The following is a 17,385-nucleotide window of genomic DNA, read 5'->3' on the forward strand; positions in this document are numbered from 1 at the left end:
TCTGGGTCTGCTCTGAGGCACCCAGCTCATAAGACATCTGATGAAACTTGTGAGTGGGATTTGATTTGTTTTATGAGCGGAAGAGTTTATCATTTCTCCACAAAACATTGCCGGTTGCAACACTCGCATGTTTTCACCTGATTAGAAATTAATTTTTGTGACCGCTTTCTCTGGTGCAAAGGAAATCTGTTGCAACGACTTTACACTGATGGAATGATCAAATTTCCATAATATCTGTATGAGGAAATGCCAGGATAGTCCTGTGAATATCACAAATCAGCTGCAAATTCTTTTGGACCAAGAGTATTCATTTAAATCCCTTGTTTGAGTTGAAAGTCCAGTGTGAAAAACACTTTGCTGTGTATTGCTGTGGCAAGTATTTGAAACCATGACCATACACCATGAGAGAAAAAGCTGGACATATTTTATCGTTGTCCTCAGTTGTATATTAAGAGAAATATATCACATTTCTTGCCTCGTTCAGATGGTTGGCTTCTGTGTGATAAAGTCGGAAGTAAAAATGTACCAAGGAAGTAATCAAAAAGGATGTAGAAACGCAATTTACTGGATGGTACAGAGAAACACTAACTGCTATATATTATTAGTATTATAAACCAAATATTCAATGGTTACTTCATCCACAAAGTTACCTTCCCAGCTTCTATTGTTTATGCATGTATCAAATGCTGTTTGGAGAACCAAAACATCCTTTATTAATAGGAAACATTATCAATAGAGAACATGTTTAGATGTACAGGTATCTCAACTATTGCATAAATGTCCTATGGTATCATCATATGTGACATTTATTAAAATGCACGCTTGCCCATGTATTATTCTCGCCACTACTTGCAGTGAATTTTTAATTTAAATTGATTTGTATATATATTTCAAGTCATTTCATGTGATAATAGTTTATATGCAACCCTGACCATTTCTGCTTTTGTGTGTCCGACATGCCTATGACTCTCACTCCATCACGTACCCCGGTTGAGCGCTCGGGGCTGAGTCTGGTCTGGGACAGAGTCAGCATTCACCTGCACTGAGGTGACCTTTTTTGTTTGTGCTTCATATCTGGTCTGTTGTCATACTCCATTCTTATACTGCAGGAGCATTGCTGATCCAAGTTTCTACTTCCCTCCCCAAACCAATGTTGAACCCCTAATCGTGACTTTCATCACTTCAAAAGTATTTTTTCTGAAATGCTTTTCTTTGTTAGAATTGGTACCTCCATCCATCCATCCATCCATCCATCCTACACAACCTTCAGCGAATCCTGACTTGGTGCCCTGTCTTCTCTTCCACACAGGAGTTCTGCAAACTCCTCCCTATGACTCAGCAAATCAGCCTCTAAAGCCATCAATTTGCTCACCCCACTGCACCCTGTCTGAGAAAACTTCTCCAACCACACACCTACTCTTCTGTACCAGCATCAAAGGATGATCTTTTAATCACTAATCTCCTTTCCAGAAATATTGTTGTCTTCTTCTGTTCTCTTCCTGTACCTAGTGGTGCGTCAAGGCAGTCTGCTTCCATAGCTAGTAATTCCCGGAACAGGTCGCTAGTCTGTCACTCGGGCCTTATAGCTTGAGGGGCATCACTCCACATCAAGCGTAGCTGACCAGGGGTCTCTCTGCTCTTACCACCAGCCATTGGCGCTTTTGGAAGGATTTGCAGGTTGACATTCAACCTGTTTGGCTACATCCTGAATGTACCTTCTTTGGCCATCAAGTCCTGGGGTGGGACTTGGAACTGAAGCTTCTACCTCAGAGGCAGGGACACTACCCATTGAACCACAAGACCTCTCAGAAATACTGTACCATCCTCAAACATGTGTACTGTTTCGGTAATGAGAATCGTGTATCGTGTGTGAAATTCAGTAGGACCATGTTGAATCTAAGCTGTTTATGTAACATACCTTCCTTGATTGTGGATAATAATGCGGTGGAAAACTGTGTCATTTGTTTTTTAAAGAACTGCCTTTTGTCGGCTAGAAGTCTGGCGATTTTCCTGTAAAAATGAATCCACTTTGATGCAAATAATTAATGTTCCTGTTTGATCAGTCCTCGTATGTATACAATGAAATGGTTTATGGTTATAGAGTGGGTGGATGACGTTTCACTCTTTAACATCCTGTGAGAATTGCGTAGAAAGTGAAAGTAGATGGAAGGTGATAATTTAATGCTTATGTTATCTTTGAGGTTTAGAACACTAATTCAGAAACAAAACTAAAAGTACTTGTATTTTTTTTTACTGATAAGCACATTTGGCTTGTTTTAATGACTTTGGTTTTTTTGACTCATCACTTAAAAATTTGATCTCCCTCTATGCTAAACATGCTGATTCTTCATTGTGATGCAGTTCCATGGGTGATATATGCCTTCAATATTTCACCCGAGTAACCTTTCTTTGCGTGAAGTGACCTTAAGATGCCAGACTATATTTCTTTTATGGGTATCAGCTTGATCCTCTGCTCACCCTGACCCATTCATTGCCTTATTTTTTCTCTGGCTGGATTAGAATGGGAAGAGGCAATGAGACCAGTCATGGTAATCCCATGATTATCCGGGGAAGGATTAGTTAATTAAACACGCACCATTTTGGATCTCCTTGATCTGAAACAAACCCCAAATCAGCAATGTCAACTCAGAAAACACAGAGCGACAGACAGTTAATGCTTCAGATTTAATTCCTTCTTCGAGCTGAATGGCTCTACATCCTAACCAGTACTACAGTTCTTTATATTGAGTATTTTCCCCTGCGTTCAAAATATATATATGTTGAAAGCTGAACAAGTTAAGAATTAAAACGGTTATTTTAGAATAATTGTCACTGTTGCGTTGATAGCTCAAGTCTAAGATGCCGTGCTTCAGAAGTTAAAAAACAACTTATATTCATATAGGCACTTCGCAAGAGCAATATAAAGCAATGTATGACCCCAAGCCATATGAGGAGACATAAGGGCAGATCTTTAAATGCTGGGTCAAAGAGAAACACTTAAAGGAGGAAAGAGAGGTGGAAAAGGGTATTGAGATATAAGGAGAATTTTCCAGAGCTTACGAGGCAGCTGAAGGTTTGACCATTTGAACAATGGTGAAGAGATTTATGATTGGGGATATATGAGAGGCCAGAATTAGAGGAGTGCAGATATCTCAGAGGGTTGAGGGCTTGGAGAAGATTGCAGCGATGGCGAGGATCGAGGTCATACAGGGATTTGAAAACAAGGATGAGTATTTTAAAATTAAGATGAAATGAAATGAAATGAAAATCGCTTATTGTCACGAGTAGACTTCAATGAAGTTACTGTGAAAAGCCCCTAGTCGCCACATTCCGGCGCCTGTCCGGGGAGGCTGGTACGGGAATCGAACCGTGCTGCTGGCCTGCTTGGTCTGCTTTAAAAGCCAGCGGTTTAGCCGAGTGAGCTAAACCAGCCCCTTCACTAAACCTTCGCTAAACCTGCCACTTCACATGGAGCCAGTCTAGATCAGTGAATGCAGGAGTGGTAATGGAATGGGATTTGCTGCAAGTTAAGACACAGGCAGCAGAGCTTTGGATAACTTTAAGTTTATGGAGGGTAGAGTGTTGGAGTCTAGCTAGGAGTACATTGGAATAGTCAGGTCGAGAGATACAATTCATGGGTGAGGATTTCAGCAACAGATGAGCTGAGGCAGGACGAAGTTTGACAATGTTATGGATGTGGAAAGTGGAAAGGCAGTCTTAGTGACAGTGAATATGAGGTCAGAAAGGCATCTCAGGACCTAATGTGACACAAAGGATGGGAATAGACTGATTGAATCTCAGACTGTTGCCTTACCTGGTGGGAGTGCAGAGAGCCCGACCTGCGAGGGACACCTTTATGTGGGCAGAAAGGCTCCAGGCCTTCACTTACCTTGTGGGAGCAGAGACAGCCTGACCTGTGAAGGACACCTACTTGGGCAGACGATAAATACAGTGCAAGGTTCAGAGCCTTCACTTACCTTGCGAGAGTAGAGACAGCCTGACCTGCGAAGGACACCTCTACTTGGGCAGAGGATAAATACAGCACGAAGCTTGGAGCCTTCACTTACATTCCAAGAGCAGAGAAAACAGGAAAGTGTTAAATTCATTTGTTGCTCCTCGGCATTAGTATAGTTAGGGGCATTGACACTGTTCTCTGTGACCAGAATCAAGAGTCCTGAAGGTTGCATTGCCTACCTGGTGCCAGGGTTTGGGATATCTCATCTGGACTGTGGTTGAATACAATTCTTCTACTGCTGATGGCCCACAGCGTCTCATAGAACATTCATAGAACTTACAGTGCAGAAGGAGGCCATTCGGCCCATCGAGTCTGCACCGGCTTGTGGAAAGAGCACCCTTCCCAACCGCACATCTTCAGCCTATCCCCATAACCCAGCAACCCCATCCAACATTAAGGGCAATTTTGGACACTAAGGGCAATTTATGATGGCCAATCCACCTAACCTGCACATCTTTGGACTGTGGGAGGAAACCAAAGCACCCGGAGGAAACCCACGCACACACGGGGAGAACATGCAGACGCCGCACAGACAGTGACCCAAGCCGGAAATCGAACACGGGGCCCTCGAGCTGTGAAGCAATTGTGCTAATCGCTATGCTACCGTGCTGCCCTCATGGATGCCCAGTCTTGAGTTGCTAGATCTGCTCGAAGTCCATCACATTTATTATTTTTTAAATGTTTTAAAATAAATTAGTTTTTTGACCAGCGGGAAACTCCCTGAAAAGCCTGCCACAAATTACCTTAGACATGTTTGGGGAGAATCGCGCCCAAAGTCCCGTCTTCACATTGAGGAAACCCTCCATCGTGTTGTGTGGCACTACCACCGTGCTAGGTGGGATAGACAAGGGCAGCACGATCGCGCATTGTTTAGCACTGCTGTCTCACGGCACTGAGGACCCAGGTTCGATCCCGCCCCGGGTCACTGTTTGTGTGGAGTTTGCCCATTCTCCCCGTATCTGCGTGGCTTCCACCCACACAACCCAAAGATGTGCGGGTTAGATGGGTTGGTCTTGCTAAAATCACCATTAATTGGAATTTGCTTTTAAAAAGTCACAGTATAGCACCTCTAACTTCAGAACAGAAAACTGTGAGTGTGAATCACTTCCTGAGCACAGCTACTTTTATACCAGATTTGAATACAGTAAATGGAACCATCTCACGTTAAACCGCTCAATATTTAGTGGAGGAGTTTCATGGAGTCGTTTGTGTGTAATTCCCTCATTTATAAGTTTGTACAAAGTTGGGAAAAGACAGAGATTTAACAGGCTTCCAGGAAAATAATCTAAATGTATCTTCCTGTCTCGCACTCACTCGGGTTCTTAAAGAGCCCAGAAATGGACAATCAATGATTCTCTCAGCCAGAGAGACCTGCAGTCACTGTTAGACACAGGAGCAGGAGTAGGCCATTTGGCCCGTCACGACTGCTCCGCCCTTCAATGAGATCATGGCTGATCTGATGTGCTACTGTTCAACTCCACTTTCCTGCCTTATCCCCATAACCCTCGATTCCCAGTCTAATTAAAAATTTGTCTCCCTCAGCTTTGAACATACTTAACGTCTCAGCCTGTACAGCCCAGAGTGGCAAAGAATTCTGCAGATTCACTATCCTCAGGGAAGAAATTCACCCACATCTCGGTCTGAAATGGGTGACCCCTTACTCTGAGAATATGTCCTCTGGTCTTAGATTTTCTCACAAAGGGAAACAACCTTTCAGCATCTGCCCTATGAAGCTCTCTGATAGTCCTATATGTCTCAAGAAGGTCACCTATCATTCTTCTAGTTTTCAGTGAGTACAGGCCCAAACTTCACCTGCTCCTCCTAAAATTCCTCCGTACCCAGGATCAACCTAGGCATCCTTCTCTGCACTGCCTCCACTGCCAGTTTATATTTCATTAGTTAAGGAGACCAAAACTGTTCACAGTATTCCAGGAATAGTCTGATGAGTGCCTTGTATAGTTTTAACAAGACTTCCCCATTTTTATACGCCATTCACTTTGAAATAAAGGCCAACATTCCATCGGCCTTCCCAATTACCTGCCATACGTTTTGTGATTTATGCATGAGGATCTCCAAATCTCTCTGTGCTGCTGCTTTCTGCAGTGTTTCTCCATTTAAATAATATTCAGCTCCTTTATTCTTCCTACCAAAGTGCATAACTTCACATTTTCCTACATTATATTCCATCTGCCATGTTTTTGCCCACTCACTTAACCTGTCTATATCCCGCTGTAGACTCTGTGTTATCCTGACCACTTGCCTTTCCACCTTTTGTGTCGTCGCAAATTTGGCAATAGTACATTCACTTCCATCATCCAAGTCATTAATATATATTGTAAATAATTGTGGCCCCAGCACTGAATTCTGTGGCACTCCACTAATTACAGGTTGCCATCCTGAAAATGTCCCTCTTATCCCAACTCTCTGTCTTCATCAGTTACCCAATCCTTTATCCATGCTAATATACCACCCCAACACCATGGGCTCTCATTTTCTGTAATTTGTGCTTTTAATAGGCTTGAATTAAATAATTAAACAGTTATGTAATTAAATTTTGGCTATGCTACAGACTAGAAGGAAATATAATTCAAGGATAGATTCAGAAATGATATCGCCAACACCTTTTCTTAGAGCTCTGGTACCTCAAAATTTGGCACCATGCTCCTGTTGCTTGGGATAGGGATGAAGCCAATAGTTAGGGAGTGGACACGGGAGAATGTGCAAACTCTACACAGACAGTGACCTGGGGCCGGGATCATCGGCACATGAGGCAGCTGTGCTAACCATGCAGACCGTGCTGCCCTAATCTTCCCGAGATTTAACTGGAGGACATTTCTGCACAATCAGCGTTGGATATTAGATAATTTAGCAACAGTGGGGAGGAACTCAGAGAGGTGCTGGTGAGGCAAGATGGGTGTGGTCTTCGTATATATGGAAACCAACACTGTGCCTTCAAATTATGTCACCATAGAGCAGTATGTTGATGAGAAATGGGAGAGAGCCAAGGAAAGATCCCTGAGCGATACCAGAGATGGTGGGCCAGGGGCAGGATAAGAAGCCATTGCAAGTGAATCCCTGGCTGTAACTAGACAGGTAGAACTGGAATTGGGTGAATGACCTGACCCAGCTGGATAATACTGGCGAGGCATTGGAGGAGGATGATGTGGTCAGTCATGCCAAAGACTGCAGACAGGTTGAGAAGGACGAGGGATAAAGTTTACCTTGAATGGTCACATTGGATGTCATTTGTGATGGAGTTCTGGAAAGCTTGGAATTAATTTGAGAAGCAACGACACATTTTGAGAGGAAAGGGAGGTTGGAGATGAAACAGTAGTTGCCAAGTACAGTGGGGGTCAAAGATTGATTCCTTTGCTGAGATGGGTGATGATGGTAGATTTAAAGGTGAGGTGTTCACAATATCAATAACATGGGGGAAGAGGAAAGTTGGCCATTCAGCAGTTTAGTGGGAATAGGATCGAGCGAACAGGAAGTGGGTCTATAGACAAGATTTGCTCAGAGAGGGCATGAAGGGAAGTTGAAGAGAAACCTGAGAAAAAGGGGAGTTCAGGACTAGGGCAAGGTGAGCATTGAAGGATGTGTGGCCTGGTGGTCTGGTGGAAGTGAGGGACACAACAGAGGCAAGCTGGTCAGATTGTCTCATTCTTGGTGACAAAGAAATCCATGAATCGTCACACTTGTTTTCGGAAGGGTCAAGAGAGAGGCCCAGGTAGAAGCATAAAATCCCCCTACAGTGCAGAAGGAGGCCATTCGGCCCATTGAGTCTGCACTGACCCTCTGAAAGGCCACTCTACCTAGGCCCACTCTCCCTCCCGATCTCTGTAACCCCACATAACCTGCACATCTTTTGACACTAAGGGGCAAATTAGCATGGCCAATCCACCTAACCTGCTTATCTTTGGTAGAAAGGCAGTCCTGTAAATTTAATATCAAATTGAATTCCTTTTTAAGAAATAGGCTAATTCTTATCTATGGGTGTTGGTACAGATGAGACCGTTGAGCTCAGTAAGGCTTAGTTGACAAACAGGCTTGTGCCCAAACCCGGCCATTGAGAGCAGACAGGCGCTTCATGGAGTCCCGATCATTATTCAAAAACGGAACACACACCCTTATGTTGTGATGAGGAACACTCCATGCCCTGTTTTGTGATGCACCTTATGCTGCAGAATCCCCACTTGCATCTGTGCAAATTTATGCTTTGCACTGTAAGTGTAAGACATGAAGAGAACCCATTGATATTGCACACATGAATAGGATCCTATGTGCTCCTCAATTGTAAAGTGGCAAAAGGAAAATAAATGAGTTTGTCCTGGTTAGAAAAGAACCATTGATTCGCAGGAGCTGCAGCTAATGGATACTGTACGCAGAAATGTCTTTTTAATTAACACTCAAGTGTAAGATTCCTTTGTTTGACTGGTGAACTGTGTTGCTGAATCAGTGGTAGGCCTGATATTTTTGAAAACTAAGGTTTGGATCTACACTCACAGAACGCTATTTTCTCTATATTGGAAGAACTAAAATAGGTGGTATTGTAGACAGTGAGGAAGGTTATCAAAAATTGCAACAGAATCTTGATCAGCTGGGAAAGTGGGCCAAGAAATAGCAAATGGAGTTCAATACAGAAAAGTGTACGGTGTTGTATTTTGGATAGTCAAATAAAGGTAGGGTTTTCAAGGTGAATGGCAGGACCTTAGGGAGTATTGTGGGACAGAGAGGGACCTTGGAGTTCAGGTGCACGGTTCTCGAAAGATGGAGTCACAGGTAGATAGGGAAGTGAAGAAGGCCTTTGGCATGTTGGCCTTCATCAGTCAGGGCATTGTCTATAGAAGTTGTGAAGTTATGTTGCAATTGTACAGGACATTGGTGAGGCCGCATCTGGAGTATTGTGTTCAGTTTTGCTATAGGAGAGATGTTATTAAACTGGAGAGAGTATACAAGAGATTTACAAGACTGTTGCCAGGACTCAAGGGACTGAGTTGTAGGGAGAGATTGGATAGGCTAGGACTTTTTTCTTTGGAGCGTACGAGACTTGAGGGGTGATCTTATAGTGGTGTATAAGGTCATGAGAGGCATGGATAGGGTGAATTTATTTTGTCTTTTTCCCAAGGATGGAGAATCAAGAACTAGAGGGCATAGGTTTAAGTTAAGAGGGGAAAGAATTAATGGGAACCTGAGGAGCAGCCTTTTTGCACAGAGGGTGGTATGCATGTGGAATGAGCTGCCGGAGGAAGTGGTTGAGGCAGGGACGTTGACAACATTTAAAACATATTTGGACAGATACATGGAATGGAAAGGTTTAGAGGGATATAGGCCAAATGCAGGCAAATGGGGCTAGATTAGATAAGCTTTTTGGTTGGCATGGGCCAGTTTGGGCCGAAGGACCTGTCTCCGTACCTTAGATTCTATGATTCTATGAAATGTGATTAATTTCCCTCAGAGTTGTGACCAGTTATTGAGTTAGTGGGAAGGGGACTTCCCTTGATGCAGTTTGATTTCACTAACTGAACCACCCTTGGTGTTTGGTTTGATTCTTCAGTTAGCTGTTCTCCGACAGGACGATGGTGTTGTGATGACAGCATTCCCTGGTTGATGGGTTGGGGTGGGGGGGGGGAGAAAAAAAATTAGCCAGTATTCCCACTGCGCTCATTATCCAGTCAGAGCCACTGTCTCAGGAAGATGAATAGAAAATAAGAAGGTAAAATTGGAAAAGGATTTGTCCTGTACAGATTTGTTTAAAGAACAAATGGCGCCAAATTCACTATTTTTCCAAACTCAAATGGTTATGCAGAATTTTGGTTTTGGATTTTATTTTGGTTGTTCTTCCTGCCCATTTCAGAATTTTGTTGTTGTTGTGATGCACGTGAATAACTTTGTTTTAACAATGAATGTTTTAAGCCTCACGGGGATAGGGCATGGCAGACCTACTCAGCTAGACAGTGTGAGGAAGCTGAATCAACAACAGAAGATGCAGTTGACAACACGGGATGCTTCAGTGATTTTAGTCTTTTTAAATCAATGTTAATTCAGCTGCCTTGCTTTGTTGGGCGATGACGTCGCAGAGCTAGTTTCCTGATGATATTTGTAACACCCTCTATCACAATTCAGGAAAAGCAGCTCATAAAACCGATCAAAATACGTTAAAAAAAAAATTTAAAGGACCCAAATTTTTTTTCCCAGTTAAGGGGCAATTTAGCGTGGCCAGTCCACCTACCTGCACACCTTTGGGTTGTGGGGCTGAAGCCCATGCAGACACGGAAGAATGTGCAAACTCCACACGGACAGTGATCCGGGGCCAGGATCGAACCAGGGTCCTCAGTGCTGTGAGGCAGCAGTGCTAACCACTGCGCCACCGTGCTGCTTATCAAATTACATTTTTAAAAATCAGCTTTAAATCTTCAATAAAAATCTGTAGTCCCTCACGACACTGAGGAGCCCCACAACCCAAAAAGATGTGCAGGGCCATGCTAAATTGATCCCTAATTGGAAAAAATGAATTGGCTACTCTTAATTTAATTTATTTTGAAACCGTAGTAAATTTGTTGAGCTTCTCCTGGAAGAAAGCTTATTGAGATGTAGGCAATGAATGGAAGCTTTATTGGGCTGAAATTTAGGATTAACAAAACTGCAGATTCAATTTTCCATATTGAAGAAGGGCCATTCATGCGGCCCCCCTCACTAGCCTAGGTTGCCCATCACTTCTTTACAGCTTTGCCCTTTGCTATCTCTATAGCTTCCTTCAGTTCTAAAAGTTAATCCTCATTTTCTATTTCTCTTATCCTGGCTTATTATGCATCCTCCGTACTCCTCCACCCCACATTTGGCCGTCATCCCTGTCTAGGATAAGCTCTGGAACTCCCACTCTAAACCCATCCGTCTCCACCTTCCTCTTCTGCTTTGAGACCCTCCTTAAAATATGTCTGATTGACCAAGCTTTTCGCTACTCTTCCTAATATTTGCCTCTTTGTCCAGACATTCATTTTTGTTTTATTACACATCGTTAAAATTATTGAGTATTAGGGTCTATTTGCTCTTCCTCTAATCACACATATAACCAACATTAAAATTGCTTTCATTCAAGCCCGTTTAACGCATTAAAACCTGTTTAAAATGCTGCACGGGAAGATCAGTCAAACTTTTGACATCGAGCTGCTTAAGGACAGACAGCCAACAACCTGGTCAAAAAGGTAAGTTTTTTGTAGGAGCATCTTAAAGGAGGTGGGGGAGTTGAAGAACTGCGGATAGGGATTTGAGCTTGTGGGACTAGATGGCTGACGACATGAGGAGCAAGATTAGGAATCATTGTTAATAATCTTTTCCCTTGCACCCCATAGCCCAACATTGCCAAGGAAAGTTACAGCACCCAATATACGGTCCAGCTAAGTGATTGATTCTAAGTGGGAAATGGTCACCTCTGTCAAAGAGGCATCTGTGGAATTCCTGGATAAATCATAACACACTATCTTGTCCATTAGTAGCAAGTCCCTAGATTGGATTCAAACACATTTTCATTTTGGCTGTGATTATTGTGTGAATTAGTTTTGTTATTTGTTCATTTTCCTGTGATAAGCAGAGTAATTTCAGTCTATTGATTTTAGATTAATCTACATTTTGTGCCCTTTTTAAAGTGCAATTATTCTTCTTAGAAAATGAAAATATAGAAAAGTGCTATTATCTTTTATGGCCATAAGGTTATTTGATAAATGAAGGACATTAAGAAGCACTTTGTTTCACTTACCTCCTCTTTAGAATCTCCCTCTATGTGTTACGCTCCTCTGCAAAAGCTTCTCCCACATCACCAAAAGTGTTGCTCCCAGCCATCTGTGTAAGAGTAATTGGACTATTTTTATTTTGCAGAAACACTTGGCTTCCACTCGACATCTGGCAGGAGCTGATAAATAACTGAGTTCAGAAACTCAATATTAATGGCAAGAGCCATGACAGCCAATTGATTTGCTCATTACCTCAGTCAACTAAACTTCATTTTCAGAATGGCAAATATCATAGTTGTGTTGAAATTTTGTGGTGAAGGATAAACCCCATTCGGTCTGAATGAAAACTGACTCCGAATCCACATTTGCTGTTGTGACAATCCATTCAGAAATAATGATCATTGGCCAGTCACAGATCAGAGGCCTGTTATAGCTGCTTGTGTAGAGTTGTAAATGGAATCTGGAACAAAAGTGGCCCCTGGCAATTATGATGCCATAGGCATCACAATGATGAGGCTAACCCAAGATGCTGGGAATGGACTGAACCTGGAAACGTGTAGCTCATCCACTGTGGACAGGAAAGCTAAAAGGGTTACATTAACTTAAGTGACACCGAGGAGCCCACAACACAAAAGAGGTTGCAGCATCAAATTCTGTGACTGAATAAAGACCCAGAAAAGATTCTGAGTTTGAATAATATGGGCCAGGGTTTAGAGAACACCAAAGTATATCATGGAGTTCACCTGACCCACAACTTTGAATAGATTTTGGTTATGGGGAGCACAAGGGTCCACTTTACATGTGTGATGCAACAGAGAACTAAAAGTATTTTTGAACAAAAACGATGTTTATTCTATGAATCCAGTTAACATTTTATAAGCACACAGTAAACAGTTTATCAACTACCAATGCTGATAACCTCCCCCAAAAAGGTACAATACTCTATAGGTAACCCTGAGTAACTTTCCTAATAACATCCATAAATCCAAAAGCCCTTTTTAACAAAGACAGTAGGTTTGCATTCCTTACAGAAACAGGTATTACTTTGAAATCATCAAGTGATCTGGAGACATTCTTTAGAGAGAGAGAGATATACAGCTTCTTGTTTGAATGCAGCTTTCCAACTGAAAATGAAACTAAGACACACTGCGGCTGCCAGCTCAAAAACGAAGGTAAAAGCAGAGACAGAGCTCAGCTCCACCCACACAATGACATCACTGCAGCCATTTGATGAAACACACTTTTCTTAAAGGGACTCTCACATGACAATAACAAATAAGGAGAAGGAATTGTCATTTTATAATAAGTTAACAAAGGAAGCCAAGATCACCAGCCCAACATATATTGGAAGGTGCAGTCGAGCAACCCTATTCTTACAGTTCATGACCGCTTCCTGGATTAGTGAATGAGCTACTTGGCTTGTTTCTCGGGAATGACCCGGACATTATTCAGGGAGTGAAAAAAATATTCATTCATGTGGTTTGGGTGTCATGGTTAGGGTCGCATTTATCGCCCATCCCTATATGCCCTTCAGATGATGCTGGTGAGCTGCCTTTTTAAACCACTGCAGAGCTTGTGGTATAGGTATATCCATAGTGCTGTTAAGGAGTGAGTTACAGGATTCTGACCCAGTGACCATTTAGGAATGATGATTATCATTCCAAATCAGGATGGTGAGTAGCTTGGAAGGAAATCTTCAGGAGGTGGTGTTCCATTGTGGCTGCTGCACTTGTTCTTCTAGATGGTAGCGGTCTTGTTTTTGGAAGGTGCTATCTAAGGAATATTGATAAGTTGCTGCAGTGCATCTTGTAGATTGTACTCAATGCTGCTACTGTGCACTGAGTACAAGATGACATTAGTTTATTTGGGAGGGAAATTATTTTCTGTTCAATACTTTGCTGTTTCTTCTTGACTTCCGTGGTTTATTTTCTAACCATCTTCTGTCTAAATCTTTGCCCCCAAAACTAATGCCATATGGTTGCCTGAAAGGGAATCAAATCGTAAGGAATCCATATGGAGTACAAATAGCAAACCTGCTAAATACTGCACTTGTGTCGGCACCAGTGAGGAGAAAGGCAATATGCCGTCAAACACACTGGGTTAGAATTTTATGACCCTTATTCCTGGGAAATGTGCTAGCAGGTGGTTGGTGGGAGTGGCGATGGGGAGGGACATAAACTCGGGTGCCATGGTGGCAGCACCGTGCTCTTCAACTACCAACCTCTGCTGGTATTTTACCGGTATTTTACCCGCAGTAGATGAGGACGTATGCCCTTGGGCCAGTTGAGGTCCTTGAGTAGATAATTAATAATCATTTAAGGCCACCCCCTGCTGACAGCTGATATTTTACCCGTTGGCCTTCTTGTGGGCTTGGGAGGTGTCTCCTGTTCAGGCATTGTGTGCCCAAAGGAGGAGCTTCCCCATGGTACCCCCTAATTTCCCCACGTCCCCCACCTCCCCACATGCCCTTCGTCTTCCACCCCCCTCGTTGGGGCCTGCCAGACTAGCTCTGGTAAAATGTCCCATGACTCCAGGGCATGGTGGACTGGCTACAGTTCCAGCAGTAACCACTGCTTCAGGTGCTATTGTTGTGACTGGAAAGTTGTTGGCCATCTGATTTGCTCTTGGAGGTAGGACTGCCTCCAAGATGGGGGCAGAATTGATGGCCCGAAGATCATAAAATTGGCTTGGGGTGACTCGGTCAAGTGATAGCAGGCTTGCGGAGCCACTGTCGCCATGTAAAATCCAGCCTACTGTGTTGAAATTGTGACATTAACGAAACAAAGATTTAACTAGGCTTAAATTGCTAAGCCAATAAATCGCTTTTGAACTCACAAACTATGTCTTCAGGTACTTGGGAACACAAGGCAGTGGCAATTACTAATAGGTATATTGTTGGAGACTGTGAACACTGCAAAATTCTGTGAGATTGGAAAGGGACAAACATGGCCTGACTGGTCTGCTCATAATAGTTAGCTCACTAATTAAGTACAATGGAATTCTGGAATGGAAGTTGGCATGAAACTATCTTTTTTTTAATTTAGAGTAGTCATTAAGAAGCAATTTAGCGTAGCCAATCCAGCTACCCTGCATATCTTTGGGTTGTGGGGGTGAGACCCACACAGACATGGGGAGAATGTGCAAACTTCACACAGGTAGTGATCCAGGGCCAGGATCGAACCTGGGCCCTTAGCGCCGTGAGGCAGCAGTGCTAACCACAGTGCCACCATGCTGCACCCCCCCATGAAACTATTCTACTAAACACCTGGCAGCACCAGTTCAGATGGGATATATTTTACTAAATTAACCTCATAGACTGCTATTAATGACAACACAAATTAACTTGGAGATAGAGTGGAATTTTCCCATACCTCCAGCAGCTGGTTCACTGGGATGATGGGAGTAGGGGAGAGTTCAGCGCAAAAATCTGTTTTATATTGATGTGAATTTCCGGCCGGATTTTCCACTTGTGCTCATCATAGTGGATTGGGAACCCCGGTGCCCCACACGCTGGCCTGAAACAGACTTGCATGCCCCCCCCCCCCCCCCCCCCCCACCCCCCCACCCATGTCGGATTCCCCGCAACTCCGGCAGGCAACAGGCCCGCAGAATACATAGAATCATGGAATTTACAGAAGGACACCATTCGGCCCATCAAGTCTGCACCCGACCCAGGCCCACACCCCCACCCCATCCCCGTAACCTAGCAACCCCACCCAGTCATTTTGTTTGAACATTAAGGCCAATTTAGCATGGCCAATCCACCTAACCTGCACATCTTTTGGACTGTGGGAGGACCCGGAGGAAAGCCAGGCAGACAAGGGGAGAACGTGCAGACTCAGCACGGATAGTGACCCAAGCAGGAATCGAACCTGGGACCCTGGAGCTGTGAAGCAACTGTGCTAACCACTGTGCTGCCATGCTGCCCTGGAGCAACATGGCGTGTAGAAATCGGGACTCACCTGCACAATGCCCTGGTCTGCATCGGGAGATCGGGATGGAGGTCGCCATAACCCGGGTCCCCGAACACCACAGTAGTGGTGAGGGGAGCACCTATAGTTGGATCTTCCAGATTCATTGTCCTGAAGGAGATCCATCTCCTGGTCTCAGAATGTTCCTTGAGTTTCATCTTCATTTTCAGGCAGTCCATCTCCTTTCTTCAAATGTGGGTCAGTGATGCTGGGAGCCTTTCCAATATGGCACTCAGAGACAATGGTGGACTATGCACATATGGTCTGCCCCACCACGGAATACTGTGTAAAATACACGGTTGCATAATTAATGAGGCCAGATCCAGAGAATATGGCGTGTTTTCCGCTGGCCTCTGCAGCAGGAAAATGTCCATGTACTCGTCCTCACCACAGGACTTAGTGAGTGGGGTGGTTAAGAAGCTAAATGATGTCGTACACCTAAAAGCGTTTGGTAGAATTACTGCCCGGGAGAATAGTTTGCAAAATATGTTCAGTGGGTAAAAATTTGGATTAGCATCTCTTTAACAGAAAGAAACTGTAAAATAGGTATTGAGTGGATGCTGAAGGAATCTGACCTGATTTATGCACCTTAATCATTTGATCTTGCAGTCCTGATGCAAGATCATGTTTAATTTCTTTCTAAACACTATGAATTTCTTTGTTCTTCTTGCCCTCTATTTTTAGTGATGTTTATTGACACTCCCAATTTGATTGCACAGATCTTTGCCAAACAGGAATGTGAGAAAATCAGCCAATTACAATACAATTACAATGGCAAAGAGTCAGAAGGGATATGATGAGGTGAAAGGCTTTATTCGGTGCTATGAACCTCCACAGTTCTCTGGTTGTTTCCTTCACAAGCAGATAAATCGGCACATAATCATCATAAGATCTGAATATTTCTAAAATTTTTTAATGGGCACAGCTGGTGTGATGTCTGCCATCTTACTTTTCTATTTCTTTCACTCAGGGGCTGGTTTAGCTCACTGGGCTAAATCGCTGGCTTTTCAAGCAGATCAAGCAGGCCAGCAGCACGGTTCGATTCCCGTACCAGCCTCCCCGGACAGGCGCCGGAATGTGGCGACTAGGGGCTTTTCACAGTAACTTCATTGAAGCCTACTCGTGACAATAAGCGATTTTCATTTCACTTTCATTCTCACCTGGCTCTGAACTTGTAGCACTCTGAACCCTCTGGTCCGACCCTCACATTATCATTAGACCTGCTGACAAGGTCGGAGATCCAGTTATTTTGGTGAATTGGCCTCTACTGTGTAAATATAAAAACAGAAAATGCTGAAAATGCAGGTTGGCACTCTGTGGAGGGAGAAACTGAGTTAATGTTTTGATTCCATATGGGGCCAGTTTAGCTGAGTTGGCTGGACAGCTGGTAATGCAGAGTGAGGCCAGCCAGCAGGGGGGGGGGGGGGGGGGGGGGGGGGGGGGGGGGGGGGGGGGGTTAAATTCCGGTACCGGCTGTGGTTATTCATGATTGCTTTGTCTTCTCAACCTTGCCCCTCGCCTGAAGATTGGTGATCCTCAGGTTAAATCGCCCACCAGTCAGCTCTCCCCCTCAAAGGGTAAAGCAGCCTATGTTCATCTGGGACTATGGTGACTTTACTTACTTACTCGTTCTATTGAACAGCAGTGCCACGGAGAAGGTGGTGGCTGTTGC

The 17,385-nt window shown here is 43.7% G+C and overlaps 1 protein-coding gene and 1 long non-coding RNA gene across 2 annotated transcripts in view; one reads left to right on the forward strand and one right to left on the reverse strand.

Annotated features, from left to right (window-relative positions):
* The window catches only part of LOC119962231, a 74,297-nt gene extending 62,142 nt beyond the window's left edge, over positions 1–12,155 (reverse strand). The window contains exons 1-2 of the long non-coding RNA XR_005459832.1: positions 11,995–12,155; positions 11,769–11,851 (exon numbers count right to left, since the gene is read on the reverse strand). This is a non-coding gene — a long non-coding RNA (uncharacterized LOC119962231). The remainder of the gene's footprint in view (positions 1–11,768; positions 11,852–11,994) is intronic.
* Positions 1–17,385, forward strand: part of LOC119962198 (huntingtin-interacting protein 1-related protein-like) — a 188,486-nt gene that overhangs the window by 7,632 nt on the left and 163,469 nt on the right. The window lies entirely within an intron of this gene.

Source organism: Scyliorhinus canicula, chromosome 1 (genome assembly GCF_902713615.1).
Source record: "Scyliorhinus canicula chromosome 1, sScyCan1.1, whole genome shotgun sequence".
NCBI classification, from domain to species: Eukaryota; Metazoa; Chordata; class Chondrichthyes; order Carcharhiniformes; family Scyliorhinidae; genus Scyliorhinus; species Scyliorhinus canicula.